This window comes from Bactrocera oleae, chromosome 2 (assembly GCF_042242935.1).
Source record: "Bactrocera oleae isolate idBacOlea1 chromosome 2, idBacOlea1, whole genome shotgun sequence".
Lineage (NCBI taxonomy): Eukaryota > Metazoa > Arthropoda > Insecta > Diptera > Tephritidae > Bactrocera > Bactrocera oleae.
The window spans coordinates 88,754,603-88,780,900 of NC_091536.1; the positions used below are offsets into that span (position 1 = coordinate 88,754,603).

At 30.9% G+C, this 26,298-nt stretch overlaps 1 protein-coding gene across 4 annotated transcripts in view; it reads right to left on the reverse strand.

The window, feature by feature from the left end:
- Window positions 1-26,298, reverse strand: part of LOC106624824 (cadherin-99C-like) — a 388,115-nt gene that overhangs the window by 79,046 nt on the left and 282,771 nt on the right. For all 4 annotated transcript variants that reach the window (XM_070105969.1, XM_070105968.1, XM_070105970.1 and 1 more), the window contains exon 3: window positions 459-1,189. The gene's annotated coding sequence lies outside the window, so the exon portion shown is untranslated. The remainder of the gene's footprint in view (window positions 1-458; window positions 1,190-26,298) is intronic.

Consider the following 26,298-nt stretch of genomic DNA (forward strand, 5'->3'; position numbering starts at 1 on the left):
TATTCAAATTTTAAAACAATTCGTGGAAAACTATGAACTAACGCCTAAAATTTTTCTTCAAAGTTCAATCCATCGCAAAAAATCAAGATTAGGATTGTTGTTAAACATAAAATAAAATTTATATGTTTAATCAAAAGTGTTTTTCGGTACAAAATGTTGTCACTTGCGCATTTTTTTATCCACGGTTATACTATATAGCATATAATATGTGAGAATTTTTCAACAAATTTAGAATTCAGTCTCCGCATATAAGCATTAAACGAATTTATACTTCTGCCGATCGACATTGAAGATATTCCACTTTAGCATTTGAAGAAAATTCTTTTACGAAAATCACTATAATTTTGCCAGTTTATAGCACTTATATAAAACTTAGCATATATCTAGATATATATACAGACTGTAGTTAACATAAAAGCACAATAACAATGCAATGCGACCCAATTGCTGTTACTCACCTTTTCAGCGAAGGAAATCCGTGTAGTTGATTTAGAATTGTAATGCCATACAATCAGCAAAACTGCGGCGATGCGATGCAACAGGATGTGTGCGAGATAATCTTGTGCGAGCGGCCAAATATGGTGCGAAATGCGTGTACGCTGACAGCGATAGCAGCACGAACAACACAACAACCACTATACCGAATAGTATATTTATTTCTAGTTTTTATTGCTGTTGTTTTTGTTGCACTGTGGTCTACTGGAGCACTGCTGATGACGCTGTAAGGCCACAAGTGAGCGAATTATTGGCTATTTCTTTGTGCAGTTTTATTTTTTTGGCGCTGCAATCAGCAACCAACAATCCGAAAAGGCCAAGTAATCGCACTTACACACACACACATAACATTTTTATATACGCAATCACTCATAATATGCGTGCAAACGTGTTGTCATTTTGTATGTTTGTCGGTAATTTACTTCTGATATGGCAACGCGTTGTGCTCGGCGCTTGCTGCGCGCAGTAGGTGGAAATGAAAAGTGATAATTGCAAAATTACACACAACTTCGATGTGCAACAGTTGATCTCATTTTTGGATTATGCGCCTGCGCTTAACTTGCATTCTCCGGTGCCTTTGTAATTTGTTGTTATTTTTTATTAGCAGGCGTGCGCTTATTTTAGCGGATATAATGTGGAGTATTAATTATTTTGTTTTGGAATTTACATCTTCCAATATATTGTTGTTTTTCATCTAAAATAAGAAAAAGAGATATATATTTTTCAATCAATCCATTCGAAATTTTTTGTCAACAAAATATTCTTGATGTGAGATATATAAAGAAAGGTTCTGCGGATTTTCGTCATTTGATTAGTCTATGTATACAGTAAATAGTGCTTATACGTTTCCAAAAAATTTAAACTTTAACAAAATTTACAGAATAGAAAATAATATCGACATATCTAACATATAAAATTATATAACATTGAATTGACTTTCTCATCTGTAATTTTTTATGATACAAATTTTTGGATAAAATTTTTACACCATATTGAAAATAATATAGTATCGACTGTTTATTGAAAATATTATTCCATTACTATATTTTCTCAATATAACAACAACTAGTTAGAGCAGCTAGCCATAAGCATGGAGAGCTATTTTATAGCCATTCAAAGCGATATTAATATGAAAATTTATTTTGAAAAGTTTAGGGAGAAATTAATAATCCTTTCTGTCAAGACATTGTCAGAGTTAAGACTGTAAGAAGACTGAAGAATATTAACGAATAACACATTAGAATATAATTTCGGCTAGCACAGGAAGCCGTAGTGTAATTATTACTAAAAGCTAGTTGGGCTCCTAATAAACAATTATTTTGCTGCACATATACAAAATTTGAGGGGCACACCTAATGTGAAGTTAAAATCAAAAAAAAAAAGTTTTCTTATGGCGATACTTCTAAAAGTGATATTCTAAAATTTTTAGTCGATATTGCAAATAGTTTATCTTTAAACGCGTTTTTCTCAAAACAACATTTTTCGAATTCGCCTGAATGATTACTCGGAGTGGTTACTTTTGGTCTTTTCGACGATCGCGTGTAACTCAAAAAATATTTAACTTATGTCTTCAAACTTCAAAAACTTTACTGTGCATGCCTAAAGTATGTATAAATATATCCATGAAATGTAAAACCAATTGAAACAGTCGCCTTATTTTAGACAGTCACATTACATATGTGTTCCCCGTTATATAATTTCTTATTTAAAGAACTCAAAATATGATAACGAAAAAAAAATACAACATAAATACTTGTAAGTACACATAAAGAGATATATCAGAATATAATTTATATTTCGATATTTACTAATTTATGATTTCCTATGCCTAATTTTTTTATGAGAAAAAATATCAAATTTTATAAGAAGAAAAGTATAAAAAATAAATGTTTTTTGTAATATATATATGTACATGTTTTTCAAACACAATTTATATACTTTTTATTGGATACTTCAAAGCACTAAAAATTACTAATGTAAAAATTGAGATGATTAATATTTTTCATTATTAATTATAGATGTATTCACATCATTCCTTTCTCTAATTTGTATTGCTATCCAAAACACGATGCTAATGACTACACTTATGTTAAACATATGCTTTATATGTATTTATATTCCTACATCTTACATGTACCGTAATATGATTCTTTCTGATTTATTAATCATTTCTATAAAGTTATAATTATTATTTGTTTTCGTTTTTTCGTTTCTTTAGCTGTATCAGCCCACACAAAATCGTTTGCGCTAATGCAGATTTGTGGTAAAGCGAAGAGCGTGAAATTTCAAGCTAATACCGCTGTAGAAACAAAGTTGTGGAAGCAACAGAGTGCAACAAAAAGCACATTAATTTTCACTTATGTGCACATACAAGGATTTACTTTTATATATAGCCAATCATAAACCTTATAATATATGAACACATGCATTTTTTTATGTTTAACTCCCTTTTGTATCTTTTTAAATATGCTCATGCCCTCCTACTTTTTGTTTGTATTGTTGTAGTTAGAGTTTATGCGCTTAGATAAATCTAATTTAATCGTTGTTATTGTATTACAAATGCAGATGAACGCTTTTTGGTGAGCCCGTGCATTAAGAAAACCAAAAACCGTTGCACTGAAAGCGAAATGCATGACAAGTGAGAAGCTAAATTGCTCCGCCGGCTCATATATCACTGAGCTTTTCGAAACTTAATTTGTTAATAAAATGTTTTTTTGTTGTAACACAATATTTTGTTGTTACTAATATGTGGGTGTGGTATAAAGTTTTTTTATTTTATTATATTGAACAAGTACATATAATAGTTTTATTTGACAAGAGCCAGGAAAAAGTAAGAACAAATTATTTTTTAATATTCTTTCGAAATACTTACGTGTGTACTCCACGTGTTTATTACCTAGATCGTATTGTGCCTAGCGGCATTTTAAAGAGGGTAATAAAGATTTCTATTAAAATATGTGAAACGTATTTATGAGTCATTCCATCCAAAATTTGCATGAAAAAATTTGTTTCGTGCAAGACATTTTTTTGTGCTCCTTGAATTAGAATATTGGACACGTATTTTTTACTTCGATACAATATGAAAAATTTTGGAGCAATTAACAAAAATTTTAACGCTCCAACAACACCCTTTTAAAGAAAAGTATTTCCTTATTAAAGTAACTAACCGGCCTACGTTTACAATTTTTCCTCATCTTTCTAATGAGAAATACATTGAATTTATTAATATGTACCTTAACAAATAATTGTTTTTTTTGTTTTAATTTGGAACTACCTTTTTTGATTTTTTATTGAAAAAGTTAATTATTGAAAAAAATTGCAAATGAAAGGTAATTTCTTAGATCTAGAAAGTAAATTATTATACAAAGTGGAAATGGAGTTATTTATCGGGAGCTGCAAATATGTATGACTTTTTACCGTAATAATAATATAATTATATCGTTTAAATTATAGTGAGTTACATTTCGAAATAAAAAAAGCTTAAAAAAATATAAATATATATATAACTTTTTGGTATAACTGCTAAGATTTTTTGAAAACATATCATTATTTAAAAATTTGGATAAATTAAAAAGAAAACTTTAAATAAACTGAGCAAAAATACTAAATTATTAGTAAAAAAATATATATAAATATATATAATGTTTGAATTATTTTTTTTTTTAATTTTAAAGTAGTATTTAAAAATGTGGTAAAAAATGTATATACAATAAATATTTTTTGAACTTTAATAGCAAATCTACATTGTAAATTTACTGTCAAAATCACTCTGAGTTATATAATAAATAAATTGTAGATTAAAAGTTAAAAAAAAAATATGTTGACAAGAATATATATTTATATATAATTAAAATAAAATAATTAAATTAATTTTATTAATTTATTTATTATATATTTGTTATTTATTTATTAATTTATTTATTAGTTTAAATAATGAATATTATTATTCTGCTTGCCTAAGAAAGCTCTAAAAAGGAGTCAAACTATCTGCAATTTTCAATGGCGCAAGTTCAACTGATTAATTTGTTTTGTTTTTACCTCACATTAAACTTTGTACAGCATAATAAAACAAATAAAAGCCCAAATTGGCCGACATTCATTCAACAGGCAGCGGCAGTAATCATTTGTAGCCTGCAAAACACGAAATTTCAACACTAAACCAAAAACTGTCATTCAAATAAATGATTTGCTTGGCTTGGTGACACGAAAGCCACACCAAAATTGAATTAATTTACATTTAACGCACACACATATTGGTGAACAGGTATTGCGCATGCACATCAAAACGTAATTTGCATGCAATGGAGTGTTGGATAATTTCGTTTTCTTATTACTTCGCTTTTATTGTTGCTCCTTTTTGTTATTCGTCGTTTTTCTTTTGCCTTATCGCTTTTTGATGCGCCGACGTGACAGCCGAACATTTCTCAAATGGGACACGCTTTTATTAGCATAAATATCGGTGTGTGTATAAATGACATCAGCGGTTTGTTGCCGGCACTGACGGACGCATATCTATGCGTGGCATCAATAATGTCACCGTGTACCACACTCCCCCTACAAGTGCGCTACTGTTGGCGGTTGCACCGTGTACGAATGATCGAAATCAGAACTGGACCTACCCAAGTGTTCTGCATCGCCAACAACAGCATAAATGTGTCTATGAGTGCGCACACTCGCGTGTTCATCTTGATAAACAATGCCGTCATCCACAAGTAAGTGAGCCAACCCATTTCATGCTTTATAAGGATCTGAGTTCGCAAAAGTTATAAATGCCTCGCCGGCCAAATAACACTGCATCCACTATTATTGTTGTTGTTTTTTGTGTAGCTGCTTGCAACAGCACCTTTGTTGACATATTTGCTTGCCACACCATTTTTGGCCATGACATACAAGTGACAATGGAATTTTATGCAAAGCAGCTGTCAATAAATTAAATTGAAATTATTATAGTTATAAATATAAAATCAGGCTTTGCGCTGAAATATATACTAAGGAACGTTTGTTATAGCCACGTGTGTACTCAGCCTAATACTTATGTGCGCAAGATAAGTTTATACTGGTTTTGCACAGCGATACAAAGTCTCTCTGAAGAGAGCTTAATATCTTTGCTAGTTGAGTTCTTGACTCCGGTAAATACTAGAATTATTTGTTATCTTCTTAGTCCTGAAGTGATTGCTTTAGGCCTGTCCGTCTCATAAATTTATGGAATTAATGATATTTTTGCTTTATGTATTTGTTTCTTTTGAATTTAATTAAGCACTGATACCACTAGCAACAGAATTATCTATTGTATTTCTTCAAGTGGTCGGACTAGTTTCTATGACATGTGGTTAATACTCATATTAAAATATATAAATGTCACTTTCTCGATTTCAATAATATTCATTGAAATTCTTTTTAAAGAAGCTTAATTTATAAGTGATTGTAAAAAATAGTATTATCATGACAACATAACCTCGTCGAATCATTGATGATTTCTTAAGTGATCAGTTGATCATCAGCTAACCACTAGCCGAAGGGGTTTTTAGATTTCTGCACTGAAGATTTACGAATATTATGATGCTATCTCATAAAATTTTATTTTATTCTTGCCATTGCTTGCTATTTGCACTCAGCGCTCAACCTAACCTTGTACACAAACAAATTAAATTATTACATTATTAAACCATAGTTTTAATGGGCACAATTTTGGAACTATAATTAGTTTTTAATATTTCGCCACTATTTTTTACAAAATTGTATTCTATTTACCTTTCGTAAACTCAATTTACTGTCGCATAATTTTCAGCGTGTTAAATAACTCATTAGCATTTTAATCTCTCTCATGTAAATGGTTGAAACTCAGTTAATTTTTTTACCTATCAGCAAAACAAGCGAAGTAATAAAAATGGTATTATGTTTTATTTGTTTTCGAGATTGTGGAAGATTTTCAACTTGAATTTTAAGCGAGTAAGTTTCTATTGCTTTAATTGTTTGGAGATCTCCGATGATCAAACATTTCAAAAATAGTAAAAATTGGCAATAGAGGTAAACAAAGATAAGCAGACATGAGTTTTAGAATAATAATATATAGATCCAATATTTGTTTATCGACAGATGGAACACTTTAATTTTGAAGAAGACACGGTGGAGTAGAAATTCAAATGAGCGTACAGACTTAGCAAATCTCTATAATAATATTAATGACATGAAGCTGAAATCGTTTTTAAAATTAAATATAAGCAACTTCTCTTAGTTAAGACCTTCTTAAAAAATATGAGTCCACATGAAACGTATTATAAATTTCTAAATTCTCACTACCACACGGTTAGTAGTTTATCACTCTCGGTGTGCGACTTCACTAATTCTCAAAACGCGCTGAAGCGTATGCAATAACATATTTGAGTTGTTTTAATTGAAGCTTATACTAAAATACTGCTTAATTTATGGTCATATAGTAAAAAAATTGATTTGCAATGGAAGCTAAAAATATTAGAAGAAAACACTGCATAACAATAAATTAACTCTATTATTCTGAAAAATTTCGATTAAAATTTTTTCTTCTAAATCATTTGAATATATTTTTATAAACAAGCGAAGAGCTAGTTAAAAAATCCTCTTTTTTCAGGCTCACACATTGAAGGACAAGCTTGAATCAATGCCGGGGATGCCAAATTTCCTAAAAATCAAAACATCTGACAAGGAAAATAAATACCCAAATTCGTAGCTCGTACAACATATTTTCGCTTTATCTTTACATCGTACAATTATTCGCTGAACTTGGCGCTGCTTTTCTCCCAACATCTTGACATCACAGTGTTGTAAAATTATGAACTCGCACTAAGCAATATTGAAAATAATAAAAGTAAATTGTTGCTGCATTCGTTTAAGTTGTTGTTGCCATTGAACATAAAGTCTATGCTTCTTCTCGATAGCGTTCGCTGCTATTGCTTTGTCTGCATACTCGCACGTCAGTCTTTCAACTGGTTTCATTTTTCATGTTGCAAGCGGATGCGGCAACATATGCTATGTGTGTTTGTTGGTATTGCTTGCTTTGTTGTAGTAGAAAGTGCAATTTAAAAACTGGATATGAAATCAGGATTTTTGTTGGTTACTTTTCTTATTTTGCTTTCATTTTATCGTCGGGTGAAAGTGAGTGATTTGGTTTTGTATTGCTGAAATTGTCAGCGTCGTTATGAGGATATTGATGCAGCGAAAGTTATTGTGGTGAAGCATTAGTAATGGGATATAGTTGTATGACTTGTTTTGATGAAGAAATTATACTTGATTTGTTATTTTAGCATTGAACTTTTCATCTAACTTTTTTTCTAAATAACTGCACTATTGAAATGTAATGGCTATTGAAATACTAATTCCACTGTGTCAAAGGCTTATTATTTATTTAATATAGAAATTTTAAAAATCAAATTGAAAATGCCACTGATACGTTGAAAGACTTGTACATAGAAAATTGTTATTGTTTAACGTTATTATATACAATATAATTGGTATTTGAAAATAAAAGAAATGTGAATAGAAATTTTGTCTGATATGATGATGATTTTCTCCTGACATAAAGAAAACTTTTGTTGCCTGATTAGCTTATGATACAAAATTTCTTATTTTTTAAGCGGCGAAAATAAAAAAAAATGTTCTAAGGTAAAAATATGCTCATATTATATATAAGGAAAAGTAAAAAGAAGTACATATTAGGAAAGAAAATTTGGTTGCGAATAATACTATTATTTTTATAGATATCCGATTTTAATAAACTAGAAACTTTTTATAGAAAAAAGTGGAAAGTAATATATTCTGTAGTTTATAATACCCTAAAAACTATTGCCTACATTAAGGTGTACAGAGCAAAATATAGGAAACCTGTAGTAAATGATTTCATTAAATATATTGTAGTTTATGTAAACAAATTTTAATATTATTTCGAACATGAACTTTTAATCTTGGAATTCCTAAAAAAAAGCTAGAAATTTATGAAAAAGAGAAAAGGGGCTAATACTTATGACAAGCGTTGTTTATATAGGTATCAATCATATCATTTAAGGCGACAAAGTGAAAGGTTTCAAAAAAATTAAACAAATCACGCCGATGACGCTTGTGGAAGACAAAAGTCGAAATATTCAGTGACATAAAAAGCAATACATCATTCGTATTTAAATCAACATGCATTATTGACTTAATACATGCTGCCAACCAACAGGCATTACATAGTCAGTTAAATATATAAATGTCTATACGAACGCATAATTGGTTTAGCCGATTTTCACTTAACATGCACAGCATTTTGGCGACAGCAGCCAAAAATTAGCATTTGTATAAATACGCAATTAATTTATGATTGCCAATAATCATAATAGAAAAAGAAACGGGTAAAAACAACAAAAAAAATAAATATATATACGCGTATATATATAAATATTAGTAAACAAATAGCCACATAAACACGAATATTTTTTTCAAGCATATATAGAATCAAATACGAAAAGAAGAAAGAGAATCGGCTTTAATCTTTAAGCGGAAATCTCTCCTTCAAAAATATAATGAATATGCTTATACAGCTTTGGCTCTTATTTAATAATTTTAGCTTAAGACCGGAGGTGCGTTTCATGAAAAAAATTTAACTTTTCCGTAAAAATCTGATTAGACAACTAATACAGAGAAATAAATGTTAATTGCCTTTTCGCCGCTTTGCCATTAACATAAATGTAAATATTTGTATACAAAACAATTATTTGCTTTAAACTGTTCAAGCTCACAAACACCTACATATATATATGCACCAAAGTAAGGCTCATAAAACTAAGAGACGCAGAAGTCATGCTCACACACTCGTAGAATTTATGCTTGTCCACACGACAACAAAGTTTAACGCTCGTTGAAGAGTGTAAATATTTACACACTTTTTCCTGTTCACTCTTGCTGTAGACCCGTAGAATCGACTGACGATTGACTTCGCACTTAGCTGCTTAACGTTTGAGGAATGGCTAGTTGCTCATTTAGGATGAAAAAATTAAATAAAGAAATACTTAATAATTAAAATGAAATAAGAAATATCATTTATAGAAAGAAAGAGTCACTGAACTGCTAGTTTTAATTTGGAGATTTCTTCCATGCGTCATGCTGAAGCAGTCCAAAAAATATCGGCGCGATTTAAGTGTGAATCTATGACTTCCAAGTAAAACGGTGTGAAAGAGAAATGAGCGCATCTTTGGGTAGCACCTATCAATCTAGAGCATGTTTTTGTAGGGCAGGTAAATAATAGAAGATATATACTATTTATATGTATGTATATGTATGTGTAGAGGAAGAACTCTACATAAAGAAGTTTATTTTCAATAAATATAAGCACGTAATCACTGTTTTTACATGAAGTCACGTAACGTTGCAGCGGGTAAACAGTTACAGAATTTGACGTTTTTGTTTCAGACGCTTTACCAGTCTAATGATCTTGACTTAAAAAATTATTGCTCATTTGTTTTTTAAATGCTTTTCTCAGGACGTGTTAATGTGCATTCTAGGAAAACTCGATTCTTAAGTTGTTACTAAAATATGCTCATATTTGTAAATTTATCTGAAATCGGACCACTATAGCATATAGCTGCCATACAAACTGACCGATCAAAATCAAGTTCTTGTATAAAAACTGATTTTTTATTAATGAATGATATTATTCATAGCTTTAGTGCAACCGAAGTTAAAGACTTTTTTGTTTTTTATTAATTCTTTAAACAGTTAATCGAATCACCAGTTTCCATAAATGTTAGAGCCGGAAATATATACGGTGTCTGTAAGCCAAAGATTCTATGATATTATTTTATAGCAACTTAAGGAATATTGAAAAGTGTTTATAAGCCACTTGGTACTTTAAACTACTTGTCCTGTAAAAGTTTGCAGGGATTATGGCCTAAGGCAATGACACGATCTCTTAAGAAATAGTTCAGATCTTTTGGTTTCATTATATTTCGATTATTTACATTTCAGCACCTTTCATCTTCGTCTTCTACTAAAATTTATCATTCATTACAATCTAGTAGTTCTTTTTCTACCAAAAATCTTAGAAAAAGTGAAATGAACCCCAGAAGCGACAATGTTGCTTAACGACATCGATATAGGTAAAAACTGAACCATAGTCTGCGTGTCGACGCCATTAGCCAGCAGCAACAACATTTTACGGCTCTGCGTGATTCGTCATTTCCAGCTAAACTACCGCTAAGTAGACTTCTGTGCTGCCAAAGCGAAGCAATCTTGCGCGAACGTTGACAAAATGCAATCGCCCTTCGGCAGAAGGTAGCAGCCAACTGTGGCAAGTTGTGTGACTACAAGTTATTGGTAACACACAACTAAGGCACATATGCTTATATACGTATATGTGTGTGGCGGTGTCTCTATGTTGGTGTGTGAGACGTGAGCGTTGCTCTACAACGAAGTGTGCCAACGACAAGCGGCGATAATAAATTACGCAACATTAAAATTAGCACGAAGAAATAAAAACAACAATAAAAAGAATTTTACCAGATGCTAAAAACTAAAAACTATGAAAAGTGAGTTAGTTAAGGCGAAATGTTAATGCAATATTTGACTTGAAGTTACAAATGCATTATGGCTGCGAACGCGTTTACTTCCAGCACCAGTGTGTTTGTAAGTACTCACATGAGCTCACTGTTGAGCTGTGTTATTAGAAGTCAAAAGCAGCACATCTGCGGTCGAGCTTATGCAAGTTGTAGCCGCACTTCGCTGAGATCATATCTACAATGTTGTTGCTGACATGTGAGTGGCTGCAAGTGAGCACTCACTACGTAATTAGTCAACATATCTGTTCGTAAGCGAGTATTAAGTGGCAAGTGCTGTCGCAACTTGTCTGTATGTCAACACCAAGTGAAAAATTTTTTCATTTTGTTGTAGAAGATAGATAAGGTTGCCATCTGTTTGAAAATTTTAAAATTAAAGAAAGAAAGAAGAACTCTACAAAACCTAGAAAATTTAATAAAACTTAAAGTTCACTGACTTTTTCAGGAGGGTTGCCATCTGATTAAAAATTTTAATAGACTAAAACTAATTATTTTTTATTTTGGTTATAATTATTTGCATTAATTACTTATTAAATTATTATCATTAATTTATTATTACTTGAACATACAGCCCTACCACGTGAAAGCTAAACCGGTTTGGATAACGTTGTTTTTGGATAACTTGGTTTAATATTTTCACTTTAAAAAAGCTCAACTTCCAAACATTGAAAATTTTCAATAAAAAAAGTTTTGAGATAAAAACTCTACAAACTGAGAAAGTTTAAGAAACCTAACAAATGAATCTCGAATTGGGTAGAGCTGCCAACTATTTAAAAATTGTAAGTATTTAATCACATGAGAGTTATACAGTATGGGCGTCAAACTAAAGGGATTTGAGAATAGAGCGTTAGTTTGAATACCTATGATTGCCACGTATTTGAAATTTCCCAAAAAATACGTAAAGCACAACAAACTAAAAAAACTGAAAAAAGCTTACCGTTGAAGTCAAGGTTCCATAAAATTAATTATACAAATTACTGATATGAATTAATTACAACAACGGTTACTTCAATGGAGGGTTCGATTTATATTTGTGGGAATGACTGCTTACCTTTCTAATAAGAAATACCAAATAATGATAAATAATTGGAAAATAATTTAAGAGATTAGAAGAACCCGAAACCCAATATTCGATATTCGAGATTTAATATTTATATATTTTTTAGTTTATAAGCTTTGGCCATTTCATTAGGACATTTAAGCCACAAATCTATACAAAGCTAGTTTTCTCTTCAATCTAATTTGAATTCATTCTCATAACTGAGCAACTACTATATTAATAGCAACTTAATTGGTAAAAACTAAAATATACAAATGCGTAAACAAACACTGCACTCGTAAAAGCCACAAAAAGTGGATATGTAATAGCTGCCTACTTAAGAAATTAGGTAAGAATGCACAAAGTCGAAAGAAACAGTTTTAGCTTCTACATACATATATAATATACGAATATAAAAAGTAATTTGCTTTATAATTATGAATACTTATAAAAATATAAGTAAATATGTGAAAATATGTATTACTTAGTTATAGCCTGTATATATTTTTTTAAATTTATTTGCCGTAACTTACAACGCACACGCTCCAACTGTTGCCAGTGCTTTATTTGTATGTAAATATGTAAGCGAGCAGCATATTGTTATTCATTGCAGTGACCCTCGCCAGTTTTTTTATAATCTAATTTTTTATTAGTTTTTTTGCTGTTGTTGTTTTCTTTGTTTTTTGTCTTTATGGACTTTTGTACAGTTACAGAGCGCCGCCGCCACAGTTGCATTTAAATTGACGAAGCTTTTATGATTTGCAGCAGGCGCTTGTCGATTATGCCATGAAGATGCAGCTATAGCCAACCCATGAAAAAATACAAAAACAATAAAGAAAACAGCGAAATACGAAATCAAAAAACAAACAAAAAAACAATAAACAATGAATCTAAAAAGTAGCTAAAAAGTGGGACCAAAAAAGTAATTTCGTTGAAAACAAAAGCACACTTTCCGTCGCTGCTGAATCATGCCCGCGCCGTACACTCTGCAACAGTCAATATACTTGCCCATTAGGATGTGCATGTGTGTGTGTTCAAGCCTCACTTGACTGTTGCGCTTCACCAAACAATTACGCCTCACAGTCCGCAACTCCTTTGCATATGAGTGTTTTATATCTAAGTGTAAGTGTGTGTGTGCGGCATATATTGTTGCCATAATGGCTGCATAATGGACGTGTAGCTTATTGAAATTGTCGCCGTATTGTCAGCTAAATTATCAGGTTTGTGTAACAAGTCTTTTGTTTGCGTATATGTGTATATGGGTGTGTATTAGTGTGGTGTTGCGTTTGTGTTCGGCTTTTGTTGTGGACGTGCATTGAGTGATTTTTATGTTTTAATCAGCGCAGAAAGACTGTGATTTTTAGTTATTTTTTAATATATATACATATATATTCGTTTTTAATTTTTTTTCTGTTTTTTATTTTTTAAGTTTATTTTTCTATATAAGTTTTATTTTTTATATATATTTTATGCTTTAAAATATCATAAAAAATTATTGCCAGAAAATTTGCATTAGAAAGTGCACTTTTTCTCACCTATTGAACCGCGCTTTACTTCTAAGCCGTGCTTACTTGAAATTGATATTATTTAAGTGCTGCGTAAACGTTTTAAGAGCTTTTACCACACCGTAGTAAATTCTTACTGATAATTTTTAAGCCCTACATTTTTCCTAACATAATTATAGCTTTAAACTTAAATTTTTGTAGTTTACTTTTCTGCCTTTTAATTTTTTAGTAATAGATTCTTGAAATAGCAAGACAAACACAAAAAAAGTGGCATACTAATAGTTTTTCTAGCTGAAATTCATATCTTTTAGACTCTAAGAAGTAATGCTTATACACAGCAAGCAGGCGTAGTTCGCACTCAGACACTTCATGGCTGCTTCAGAATGCCTTGCTCTTTGGCATGAACTCAATTTCACTAATGATTTCTTTAGCAAGCACCAAATAAATAGCGTGGGTGTAAGAAATGCGGTTACATTCGTACATACTGGGTTTCAGCCACTTTTATTAGCTTTTTGCTAACTTTATCTACAACATGCCATCTGCTAACTTAACTTTTGTGGTCTCATCACTGCAGCTTACCCACAGCTTCCTGCCGCATTCCACTCAACTAGCAACTGCTCAATATACAAGTACAATCCTTACACAGCTCGAGTCTCTTATGAGTATACAAACATACGAATATATTTTTACCGTTTGCCGCGCTTTTCCCACTAAGTTCATAACCTTTTGCCTTACGAGTTTTTCATAGCATCCTTTTGCCAAATAACGAAACAATTTTTTTGTAGTCTGGCAGCTTTGTGTTGCCTCTTTGTTGGCTATTTATTTGGGTTGTCTATGTGTATTGGTGTGGCGCATCTGCTATTGGGCGCATAGCAAACGCAATGCCTACTCAGTTGGACAACTCTCACTTGGTGCAGTGAAAAAATGACAAAATTGTAAATAAAAGTTAAAAAAAAAAAATTGACTGCTGAAAGGTGCAGCTAGCGCAAATAAATAAATGGCAAGATTTATAAGCAGTCATTATGAGCAATAAGGAAGATGTGCTTCATGCAAGGCACTACACAAAAATATAAAAACATGAAAAGAAAACAAAAAATATTAAAATATAAAGAAACAAAGTTAAAAAATTTTAAATATAGAAATAATAAACGAAAATATAAAAGAAAATGGAAAATATATAAAAAGTCGCCAGCAAACCACAATGCAATAAAGAGTTTATGTAAAAAATCACATAAAGTAACTTGCCACAGACCTCAGTTCAATATAAATAAATATGTGTGTGTATAAAAATTTTGTTTAAAAGATCCTCACTCAGTCGGCGCCGCACCTTACACGCTACCATTTTTCACTTGGTTTTCCCATTCTGTTTGCACGTGTCTAGTGGTTTACGCTGCCGGAATTTGACATTTTACTTCAATAGTAATGAGAATTGATTGTTGTTGTTTTTGTTTTAGAGATAAAATAAAAGTCAGTCTATGTAGCAACCATCCAATAGTAATAACAACAACAAAAACTGCATGCCGAAAATTCGCAAAGTCCGCTTTAATGAGCTTTATTTCGAAGCCGTTCATTGCTGCTTTGTGTTTTGCTTGGGCACCTCAGTGGATTTAATTTTTGGTTATAATTTGTGAAGATTTTCTTTAAAGAAGAATCTCACACATGTTTTTGAAAAAGCAAATATGGGCAAAATTCATCAAATATTTGCATATATTATGCGAATTAGGGTGGTCGTTAAATGTAGGAAGTAAATTTTAGTTAATCATTTGAAGCTTATTTGCTGATTTGCGCTGATTGAAGCTTCTTACGGCGAAACTCGTTTCAAAGTACATAACTCACGCCGCTATACATGCATACATATGTATTTATTTATGATTCACATGTGTGTGCATTAACTGTGGAATTTACGAACATCAAAATTGTGTGGCTAGTTGAGATTGTATCTTGTTAACAAGACAATTAAAAATTAACACAAATACTCAGCAACAAAAATTTAGGATATCACTCAATTGCCAATAAAAAGTAACCAAAAAAAAAGAAAGAAAGTTATAAATGTTGATATATGTATGTATATATAATATGTATTAAGGTGGCTAATAAATAACGATTTTTTTTCGATTAGCACTTTTAAAAATAGGATTTTTGAAAACATCTCTACGAAAAACTCTACAAGTATGAGCTTAATTGTAACAGGAAAGTCCTCCTTTTTACAGTTTTCTAATTTCTGTTATTATCAAATAGAAGAATGTATATCTCGCCTCCAACTACTTGAAAAAATATCTCTTATTCATTATTATCTCATATTTTGTAGCAAATTAAATTTTATTCAAATTGTCTCTTACAATTTTTTTGTAAACCTAACCGTTTAAAAGATATTAGTGGTTGAAATTTTATTATTACCAGTGAACTATTTTTATATTATATAGGTGTTATAACAAAGAGGAGAGATTAAAATAATAAAAAATCTCTGCGGAACATTAATTCTAATTTTAGGAATAATCGTCCCCAGTATTTCTCTCTAATATAAATCCGGATTTCTATATAAGTGCCCGTCTCTAGCATCATTTACAGTTAAATTTCGGCAAAATTTTGACACTGTAAATATAAAACTCTCGTTTTTTGAGAAAATTAAATTTTATGAATATTTAAAATATCATTTGAAACATAAATACACTTTTTAGCAACAATTTGACACTCGCGCCATCTAATAGATTTTCGGTAGTGACTCTCTGTAATTATACAAAGAAGTCTGTAAAACTTTAGCACAATCAGTTGCAGTTTATTATGTTATGCTAATTGCTAAAACAACAAAAAAATTATGATGGAAAAATATAATGAAATAATGGCAATAAAAGAAAGCAAAGACAATTCACGAAAGTAGTTTCTATAAAATAAAGGAAAAAATATTTTAAGCTCCAATAAATAAGCTTAAGGCAGTGGAATAAAAAATTAAAAATCTACTATAAAATAAAATAAATAAGGAAAAAATTAAAAATTACAAAAACTATAAAAAATAAGAAATCGGTCGCTATTCGATTGTGTAAAAATCATAATCGGTGAATAACTCAATCGTTTGTGTAAGTAAGAACGAATGCAAAAAATTGGTTACAAATTACGAAATAAGAAAGGAAGTAGAGCCGAAAAGAAGGAAATTCAAAAATCAGCAGCTTAAACTGCTGACCAAATGCTGAAATGCTTTAATTTGTAGTGTTGTTGTTTTTGTATTTTAGAGAATAATGTGGCAATTTAAGTAGCGAAAATTGGTCAGTGGCTCTTGGCAAGCAACAACAACAATAACAGCAGAAACAGCCAACACGCAAGCACAAGCCAAGTGAATGAACTCACGGCGTAGCGCATTTTTTTCTATTAAATAGCTGATTAGCTGCAATTCGGGCATGAAAAAATGGGAAATGATGAACATGCAAGTAAGTATTGCAATTATGATTGGTAATGTTTACTTAAGTATTAATTCAGGAAAAATATATAAAATATAAAAAAAAACATTAAAAAAATATAAACAATATTAAAGCGAGCGAGAGGAACTATTAAATGATATGCAACGCGGAGTAAGTCATAATTCAATTGTGTTGTTTTTGTTATTATAGTATATCGTATATATAATTTACTATTTACAAGAAACTTACTTCAATTTAGGCCAGATATTTTAGGCTGCAAAGTCTTGAGCTCAGAGCGAAATAAAAAAATAAGAGTATATTTTCTACTGTAAGCCATAAAACTAGTTAAAAACACATACATGCACACATATATGCAGCATATAATTTAATTAATGCTAAACAATAATCATGCAGCGCTACAAATATGTATGTATACTTATGCCTAAACCCATTTTTTATTTTCCGATAATTACGAAAGTCCCAACAACTTTCTGCTGAAGAAGCTCTAAGTGAAAGCAGCACAAGAATTCAGTTGCGACGCTGGTAAAATTAGGGAAAGGCGGCGCCAGCATAGCCTCTAAAACCTTATATATTCCTCTTGCAGCATCAGCACAAATATTTGTATGGATATGTGTTGTTATTGTTATCTACCGAGTGTGATATCTGACCCATTATTCATTTGTGCGCCGACACGTACTTCTGGAATAAGAGTTTCTTAAAATTGAAATAATTGTGGCTTCTGCTAACTGTGCCAGCAGCTCGTACACATGTCCATAAGCAGATATATAAGAGTACCTAGATATGTGAGAGTACTTAAAAATGTAGCCAAAATGGGCAGTGAAAACCAATAAGCTTAAGTTTGGGCGAAAATGTGCTCATTTACATTTTTTTTCATTTTACTTTTAACATACTTTTGTTTTTGAAAACATTTAAAGGTGGAATGTAGGTTACGAAAAATATAAAATTAAATAGAAAGTGTGGAAGAATGGAATATACAAAAAAATTAACTGATTTGGCATAAACATTTTATTTCCATGTTGATTATTTTTTTTTTTTTTGCAAAAGTTTCAGTTTATGTCCATATAAATATTTTCCAATGTAAAGGCTCTTTATTTTCAATTTTTACATTTCCCATATATTTATATAATAATTATTTAAGATACGCCAAGTATACTTCAAGGCGACTCATATCTTATACATAATAAGGAACAACTGAATAGATAAATTTATGTAATGTTTCTAACTAGACTTAGCAATGAAAATTTGTAATGTTTCACATGAGAACTAACAAAGATAGACCAAACGGGTTTCTTGCGTTCTTTCTCAGAAGGTTGACTCAGAAATTTGGGAAATTCAGTTGTAAGTAAATCCGAAAATTCTTTTTTATTTTGTAGTCCCGAAAATCTTAGTTTAAAATAATTTTTAAGTTTCTAATCCCTAATACCGGATTAACAAGTAAAATGAAATATTTAATCCAAAAAAAGAATTAGAAATTGAAAATATATTTTTTCATCTAAAATTTTTGAATAAAAAAATTCGCAACTGGATAAAATGGTTATATATCTCTATATTATTATAAGTCTACACCGTTAATAATAATACTGATCAAGCAAAAAAGGCGTTGGATTCAAATCAATCTTAATTTCTGGAATATTTTCATTTTCATAATGAATTGTATACAAATCTTTTACTTTTCCTGAAGACATAAAAGATATTGATTATTTGTATTGAGATTTTCAATATTTTTCTATGATTTCTTCTTAATAATTGCTCTTTTTCGAACTGGTGTCAGAGTTCTGTCTACTCCGCTAACATTTCCGTTTTCTTTGACACTTCAAATGCAATTAATTCAGTTTCTCCCTTGTTGAATGCCAGTTTTCAAAGTATTCTTTAAGGAAGTTGATGGAGATGATTATTTATGGTAAAAATACCAAAATAAGTTTTTGCAATTAACTTGAAATATTTTGTGGCTGAGCGACATTTTTTTTATTGAAATACTTTAAAACTTTAATGGTTTCCATATATTCTATTTAAAGTTGTCTTAAATCATGTTTTATTTGAAGACATCTTCTGCCCCATACACTTAGCATATAAACATTATGTAACATCTCATCATCACTAGAAATGTTTTGTGCCCACGATTCGTGTACGTCATTAAGCGACCCTCTTTGGACACCTCTGTCATTAAATTCCTTTTAAAGCCGAATTCTTAAGTAAGTTAAAGGTTTATAGTAACAGACAGTTGCCAATAGAAATAAATTACAGACAAACACTTTATTTATTCTACATTTTATGACAGTCGTAAAAATAATCGAGTAACAACTTCGAACGAGTAACGAATAAGAACTAAAGCGCATGCAAATAAAATATGTAAAAAAAAATTACCGTAATTAAACGCAGGCGCTTCCTTAGTATTTTTTTTTAAATTTTATAGATTAGTAGCGCTTACGAAGGTAAGGGTGAGAGGGGACAATACCTGCCTTTGCAGGAATATGCAAAACAGTGTGCCTCTCCTAACAGCAAATGAGCTGCGGCGACTACTGGGAACTTAGCAATAACTGCGCTTGCCAGCTGCGCGAACTCAACTCATTGGCCGCGCTGTGCTTTTCGGCAATTGAACCTTTGAATTAAGTGGCTTTAACTGCTTTTGACCCCAATTAGGCGGGATATGCAAATGCATTCTTGGCAGCGAACGAGAGTTGAAGTGCAGGCGCTGCCGCCAATTCACAAAGCGGCCATTAAACAGTTGGATTTGTTTACCTGCACACGCTTCTAGGCAAATGCGCACACATTTAAAAAACTTACATATCGGCCACAAGTGGCATGCTACTCGCCACTGCCACATGCCGCTGCGGCGCCCACTTAAAAAACAAAGAAACAATTATAACAAAGCATATGAACTCTACACACAAACTCTTGCATCGTGGTACCACCGAAATCGGCAAAATGCCATACATATATATGCATAGATATACAGATATAACGCGCGACCTAAATTCAAGTTGCAACTTGCAGTCAATAAAATACAAGTATATGTGGCAGCCACGAAATGACGCCATGGCCCAGCGCCGTGCACAGCGTGTTCACCTGTCACTCGCTACGCTCTCTGGCGGTTCTCCTCGCAGCTATTTTCCTTCGCAGAAATAGTTTTTTTTTATTCCAATTTTGTTCGGTTTGCCTTTTGTGGTTACAAACTGCAGAAACATTTTAAGGTCAATTAAAAGTGGTTGGAATTTTTGCGGGCAATCGACATACAGACAAAGGAAGCCAGAAGCGAGTAGAAAAAGAGCAACTTGTGCTTTTTTGTGACAACAACGGTATATGGAAGAAAATATATATAATAATAACGTTGTAGATAATGGTATTGTGAATAAAAATTGAAAATAAAGTATGAGTTTGTAAAATTTCAAATAATATTTAATGAATATTATGTTTATATAAACAAAAACTATTATTACATTAGGGTGGTAACGATTTCTAATTTTTGTTTAGATCGCTCTGGATTTAATTAAATTATTAATGAAATTAAAAAATTTTTCCTTACTATATATTTTAACGTCTTCTTTTAAAACTCGGAAAACTGTAGTACGGTTGTTGATCTAATGGCATTTCACAACTTATCGGCATCACATGTATGCCGAATAGGCATTAGTAACTACCAGCAGAAAGTACAGGAAATGAACATAAGAGTGACGCTGAACAACTTTTTTGATGCTGTCCAGCCTTATTTAGAACTCGTCGTAAATATCTAGGAGCTTCGCTGTTCAAGGGACTAGATGAATTATCAAAGTTATGTAGCAAGTTTATCTCGAATTTTGCAGAAATCGGTGACGTCCTTTATGACGAGTACCTCCATCTGGGATTACTAAGTAATTTAAAGAACCTCTGAAACAGTAAAGACTGAAAAGTCTCAAATAAATTCCCTTATGTTTAAATTGACTTAAGTAGCATAAAATAAGTAACATATATTATATCTTTGACATTTAATTTACATTTGGGTGTGGCCTGTTGGTGAAATATTTGGCTATTTTAATGTTTTTATTTTGGACGATGTTGCTACAAAGAGGCGCTAAAGATCTATGAATATCCGATTCATTGATTTTAATAATAAGTTTGACTTAGAAAATATTTCAATTTCAATTGTGACAACGGTAAAACTAGCTCAGCGGGACAAGTCACGACGTAGCAGCCACTTGTTGCAGACGCGAGGTGTACTATTTAAATGTTGTTCTGCACAATAAAAACTTAAAATTTATATATAAAAGTGATTGATTATAGTTTATATGTATCATCGGTGAGAGGAATGGGTATGGGGCAAAACTATAAGTATATTGGAACCTCTCGGCAGCAGTTGAGTATCTATGAAAATAAGCAAGGAAATAATTTATTTTTAGCAGAAAAATATTAAAATAATGTCGAAACCAGATTATCTTATGTTAGACAATATATCACAATAGCAACAATAACATTTATGCTAACTTTCCCATATCTGATGAGATGACTATCTCTAATTTACAGTAACGCAAATAACAGTCTAGTTAACAACATGTTATAAATGAAGCTTTTATTATGCAGCCGACACACGAAACAATAGAAAATTTAGTGAAACAAAAATCAGTAAGCGTGAAAACACAACAATAAAACGGGCGCTTGCTAGTTAAGAGTATAATGGCTACGAATAAAATATAGCAAACTATAAACAATCAACAGCAAACAAATAAATACTCGCTACAATTCAGCGTAATTACATTTGTAATTTACTAATTACGCCAACGAAATATAACTGTGCGTATGTGAATAAATGGTTATTAGTAGTTTAGTCGCGGTTAAAGAAGAAAAAAGTGATCAAGCAACCGGTCAGGCAAATAAAATATTCAATTACACACATACTTCTAGGCGTTCAAGCACTGAGCAACGTGAACTGTTTCAGCTTTTCCCACAATTAAGCGGTTTCCACGTTTTGCTACTTATAGAGTTGCCATTGTTTTGCCAAGTATTTATTTAGAAAATGAGATATGCACCGCCACCTAAGGTCAATTGTGCCCTAGTATTTATTACTATTCCCGCCGTTAATGGGAAGCAAACTAATTAGAATAGAAGTTGGAAATAATTGCTACTTCAGAATGCGAAGCAAGATAGCTGGTTTTACTCTCGATAATTAAGAAATCGTTTAATTTCAGGTATATAATTATTTTAGAGTGATATAATTTTTTTTTTTATTTATGTAGTTATTTGAGCACGCTAAGAGCTCGAAATATTTTTTCAATAGGATTGCCATATATTCAAAATATCAATTCAATAAAACTGATATAATAAACAAAATAATATAATATGAGAATCAAATGAATTCGAAAATGTTACGAAAATATTTCCTCAACTAGTGTTGTTATCACTTAGACACATATGTAGAAACAAATTTTTATTTCAAAAATTGTAATATAGCAATATTGGTAATTAATAATGTTATTTGAACAAATTATAAAACATATCTAAGTATTTAATTGGGGTTGCCACCATTTGAAATTTTAATTCAAGTAAGTTTTTTAAAAAAATTTTATAAAACAATATCAGTAAATATGAGCAAACTTTTGTGCAAATATAAATTTTTAATAAGTTTTTTCACAAATTTGCCAATTTTTTAAAAATATAGACAAAACAAATTTTTAAAATAAATTTAATAATACAATTTTGGCTTCTAAAAGAAAAATTATAAGAAATTTTCTATGAAACCTTTTTGTCCTTAATTTTCGATATTTCCACACATAATACACTACTAGGCGTACTTAGAATAATTTAGTTAATCTGTTATACACTTTATTATATTTTTTTCTCTCGTTAACCTTGAATGTGGTTCTAAGATTTTAATAATTAACTATAAAATATTGATTGACGCGCACCTTGCAAGCTTCATTACAATATTTTATTTTTGAGAAGTTCTGCGAAATATGAACAGCGTACTCAAACATTCAGCTTTTTAATTGTTTATAATTTGTTTCTATTAACTGTGTATAAGCTGTCTACCGACTTACGAAGCGGAGTACAGTGCATGAGGGCAGCTGTCGAAAGCAGCAAAACGCCAGCTGTTCGGTCATAAATTAATGAAAAGGCAACTTTTGCTAATCACTCAAGATAAAATTAATATAATGTATAAATATATATGTTCTACTCCCTGGGAACGGGCGTATTTTATGCAATACGTTATTGAGATGAGTCACGCGAATATTGGGATAACAAGAAAGACTTATGACACGAACTTGCGCTGTTTAAGTTGAAGAATAGAGATGTTAACTTGAAAAAGTTTCGGCGAAGTGATTTGCATGAGTTCACAAGAAACGGATATACGTAAAAAATGTGAGAAAATATTTTTCCATAATGTTTTGTATAATTTAACATATGTATATAATTAAGAAATCCTTTCAGCTTGTGTTGCTCACTATCGACTAAGCTAGGTAAAGCCAGAGTTTATTGTGTTGAAGCAATAATTAGTTTGTACTCCTTTATACCATTCGAGTTTTTTCTTGCGTTATTTATTAATTTATACAATATAAAATTTTTTTATTTTAATTTCGAGATTTTTCTTTTTAATTTTTACATTTCCTTTTTAAGTTTCATAATCTTATATCTTTTTCTATCTACCAGTATTTTTTCTTATTTTTAAACCTTCACAGTTAACTAGACTTCGCGTTTTTATATACTTAGCTATTTTTTAATTTTTAGGTAACATATAACTTTCTTTACAAATACAGTCAGTCTTAACCCAAACAGAAGTTTTGGAGATAAGCAGTAGAGGTAACCATTTTTTTTAAGAAGTCTGGTTAAAAAATTATTTTGCAAACATTAATAAAAAATTCAAAATATAAAATGAATTGAAAGTAACAAAATCAAGCAACTGAAAGCACTTGATGTGTGGTAAAAAACCATAATATTAAACAGAATCTTTTGACAAAGGCAACAAGTTTTCATTCAAGTACACACACACAGTAACACATACACTATATGTTTATGCGTAATTATGAAAAAGATCAACAGTAATGATAAGCAATGAATTTGGAGTGACCGGTTATTCCTCATAATGATTGACTGACCGTCACACCAACCACTAGACACAGTAAGGCTGCACTGAACGTGAAAACCAGAAATCTTCGGAAGCTGAAAGTTAGTGAAAGAGCAAATGAGAAAAAACACAACAGAAAGGTAAAAAAAAAAAAATAAACAACCAAAAAATTTTAATTTCACTTTTGAAGGATTTTATGCAATTCTATAATTTAGGTATCTTATATCAGTCATCTTTACCGCCGCCGACGCCACCGATGAGAGAGTTGGTAATTGTTTTTTATTATAACTTACAATTGGTTAGCGGCGGAGCCAAAGCTACAAATGAGCTATCAAAGTTTGAAAAAAAATTTAAGTGAATTTTTGAGAATTATTTCTTTAATTTCTATATTCCAAATTTTTGATTTGTCTTAAAAATTTCTTACTAGGTTAGTACTCTCTTTCTTAAAAACAGCTGTGCTTAAAATTCAGCCAAGCTATGTTAACCAACCAAGTCCACCAACTTCTACACTGAACACCTCTAAAGAGAAAGACTAGTGCCTTGAAAATAGTCCTCATTGTACTTAAAACTGGTTTAAGTCTCAAAGAGGCCTTTATTGATACATAAACATTGTCTGAGTAATATCTTGTGGGCTAAACCATAGCCAAGTGGCACAGTTTAACGCTTAATAGAGTCTATTAAAGCATTTAACGATTGAAAAGGCGCCATTGGACAAATTTAAATTAATTTCGAATAAAATATATAACAAAAAATAAAAATAACACAGGTATGAAAAGAATACAAAAAATACTCAAAACTCAAAACAGTCAACATATTGCTCATCTTCGCACAGCTTGCGATCGTAAGCACTTGGCTCAGCAGCCGCTTGTGAACTAGCTTGTTTGTGGCGCAGAAAACAAGTTAGTGAATATAATTTGAACGCCAGCTAATGTTGGTCAACAACAATACCTAATTTGGTTTTTGTCAAATTTTCTCAATTTAAATAAATTTGTTGCTTGATAAAATATTGCATACACGAAATTTTGAAGGCCAATATAAGTCATCATTAACATTAGTATCAAAAAAAAAAAATTTTAATTTCCAATTTTGTGATATCTATTTTTTTAATCTGGCTACTTAAAGATATTTTAATTTGCAAATGACGCTATTTGGATGAGCACTTTTGGCAAGCGTTATAAACACCCTCTGACTATCGCCTTGATTGAGTGGAGGAAATAAGCGTTAAAGGCAGCGGCGCAGTTGTGACGTGATGTGCGCGCGTTTTTTTTTTAAATTTTATGATATTATTTTTCCAGCTATTCGCTTGCTACTTCTATTTTTTCATAATTATTTTCTTGTTTTATTATGTGCAGTTAATTAACTTCGGTTTTCTTTGCAAGTTTTGGAATTAATGAATTTATCATCAGCTGAGCGGTATTATAAGCAACACTGAATTATTGCATTTTACAGTAATTTATTCCCATACGCTTCTCTTAGCGTCAAGTCTTGACACTATCTTCCCAAATTGTCTGCCATTAAATTCAGTAAATTTTAAATTATAAATTAAACGCATTTAAGCATTGGTGCGCGACTTCGCTGGACTATTAATATTGACATCCTTTGCTGCCTACATTTAGGATTCTCTTATTTACCATATATATATACTATTAGTTTTTCAGATAAAAAAAAACACAAATTAATAGCTATTATAAAAATAATGATGCCTTTAAGCTATATTTAAAGATTTCATTACTTTCATTACATTTACATTACAGAAAATAAATGGAAGTTAAAGTTAATTAAAAACTTTCAAGTTGAGAGAAATTAGTAAATATATAAAAATGAAGAAGAAGCAAACAATAAATCCAATGGTTCAAATTCGAAATTTTGTGATAAAATTCTTATAAAGACAGCAACAGTATATTGTAGTTTATTCTACTCTTCCCGCATCTATGTTAAGTGGGAGTTATGTATATAACTTAAATTATTCTTGGGGTGTTGAAAGTTTTGTCACACCCAATAGCTCCATAATAAAACTTTGAAATAAAGGCTTCATACTTTATACAATAACGCTAATCATCCAAACATTATAGTAGATAAAACTATGAGTATAATTCATATAAATAAAGCGGTAATTTTTTGATACCGAAATTACGGAATGTTCATACTTGGCCTGAATTGAGCGTCTGAATTATTAAAAGTATTTTGATGCAATATAATTAAAAGCGTTAAAACTTATTATTATATAAAATACCGAAATTCTGATATTACC